Genomic DNA, 2,112 nt, shown 5'->3' on the forward strand with positions numbered 1-2,112 from the left:
AACTCAGGCTGCACAGCCACACCTCCTAATGAACTCATCTTGGAAAGCAGGCCAGCTTTGAAGCTCAAATCCCTGCTGGCCTGCCTGCTTACAGGAGTAGAGGCAGTCCTGAGCAGGAATGAATGGGCTCTGATCTGTCAGCTCTGCTGAATGCCTGCTCTGCTGACCCATTTTGAAGGAGGACTTCAAATTCTGAGATAAAGGAGTGGTTTTCCTTGTGCTGGATTCTGGTTTTATTATTTTTAAACTGGCCAATTACAAAGGTCTCTTGACTGGTGTCTATCTTACAGATTGTGTCCCTTTACCACCCATTTTCCTCATCACTGACAAGTAGTATTTCTAAAATACAAACTTGATTCTTTCTTCATGCTGAACACCACTAAGTGACCTACCTTGTGCACAAAATAGTGTTCAAATTCTGGCATGAAAGGCCTTTAACGATTTGTATCTTACCAACTCTTCCCCTTCATCTTCCTGCAGTTTTCCCTTCCATGTCATAATTTCTATTATTCTCACTGTCATCATCACTTCCCCACCCAATAATCAGATCATTATGATGGCTAACCTTTCTATACAAACCTCTCTATGTTCCAACATTGTTCCTTAGTGATTTACATATAGTAACTCATTTAATCCTCTTAACCAAGATGAAAAAGGAGAAATCAATGTTATGATTATCTTCACTTTATGTTAGAGGAAACTGAGGCTTTGAGGTGCAAAATAACTTGCTTAATATCAGCAAGCTGTCAACTGACACTACCAGGATAAAACCTAGGCATTTTAGGTTCAGAGTTCATGCTTTTATCCTGATGTTAGCAAACTATAGCGTACAGGCCAATGCTGCCCTCCTCTGGTCTTTATATATATAGTTCATGAGTTATGAATGGTCTTTCCATTTTTATATCATTAGAAAAAAAATCATATGAAGATTACGCCTTGACACATGAACAGTATATGAAGTTCAGATTCCTGGATCCAGAAATGTTTTATTGAAACACATCAGTGCTCATTCATTTATATATTGTGGCTGCTTCCATACCTCACAGTAAAGCTGAGCGATTGTGTAATAATCATACATTAGTGGCACTTTCTTATTTTTTGTTTTTGCTTTTGTTTTTGTTTTTTATTTTATTTATTTTTGTAATAGTTTATTGTCAAATTGTTTTCCATATAACACCCAGTGTTTCTCAAAAATATGGAACGCTTCACGAATTTGCATGTCATCCTTGTGCAGGGGCCATGCTAATCTTCTCTGTACTGTTCCAATTTTAGTATATGTGCTGCCAAAGCGAGCACTAGTGGCACATTCAACTGCAGCTAGGGTATTAAAATGTTTTTAAGTTTATTTATTTATTTTAAGAGAGAGAGAGTGTGCATGAGCAGGAGAGGGACAAGAAGAGAGAGTAAGGGAGAAAAGAATCCCAAACAGGCTCCATAACAATGTGGAGCCAGGCGTGGTGGTCAGTTTCATGAACCATAAAATCATGACTAAGGCCAAAATGAAGAGTCAGACACTTAACCAACTGAACCACCCAGAGACCCCGCCTTAGAATATTAAAAATCACAGTAATGCTCAAGGAAAAATACATATAACTACATGAGGTGATGGATAGTAGCTGATCTTATTGTGGTAATTATTTTGCAATAGATACAAATGTTAAGTCATTATGTTTTACATCTGAATCTCTATAATATTATGTGCCAATAATATCTTACTGAAAATGAAAAACAAATTATCCAGGACTCATGGCAGGTGAACATAGGAGAAAAATGCTGAAAACTTAATCCATCGGTCTTACTATAGCGCTTGTCAAATTAAAGCATGTGAACATGGCTTTGTCTGCTTCTCACAGTAAATAGCTCTTGCAAAAAATAAATATTAATAAGTTAAAAGTTTTACAGCTATGTAGTTATTAGTTGACAGCATTTTGAGTGCCATGGGTGTCTCTATACTTCAACACTTTATTTCCTTATTTTATTACCAGTGCATGCCCACCATGTCAAAATGAGAAAAGGACTAAACTTCTAATGTCTCATTTTAAAGTACAGTGCAGTGTTACTAGATACTTACTCAAAGAATACAAAAAGCTAATTCAAAAGTATACATGCACC

The 2,112-nt window shown here is 36.6% G+C and overlaps 1 non-coding gene across 1 annotated transcript; it reads right to left on the bottom strand.

Moving 5' to 3' along the window:
* Positions 1–1,189: 1,189 nt before the first annotated feature.
* Positions 1,190–1,296, bottom strand: LOC115272812. Its single transcript, XR_003900470.1, has one exon. It is a non-coding gene; the product is annotated as a U6 spliceosomal RNA (small nuclear RNA).
* Between the last annotated feature and the right edge of the window lie 816 nt (positions 1,297–2,112).

This window comes from Suricata suricatta, chromosome 11 (genome assembly GCF_006229205.1).
Source record: "Suricata suricatta isolate VVHF042 chromosome 11, meerkat_22Aug2017_6uvM2_HiC, whole genome shotgun sequence".
NCBI classification, from domain to species: domain Eukaryota; kingdom Metazoa; phylum Chordata; class Mammalia; order Carnivora; family Herpestidae; genus Suricata; species Suricata suricatta.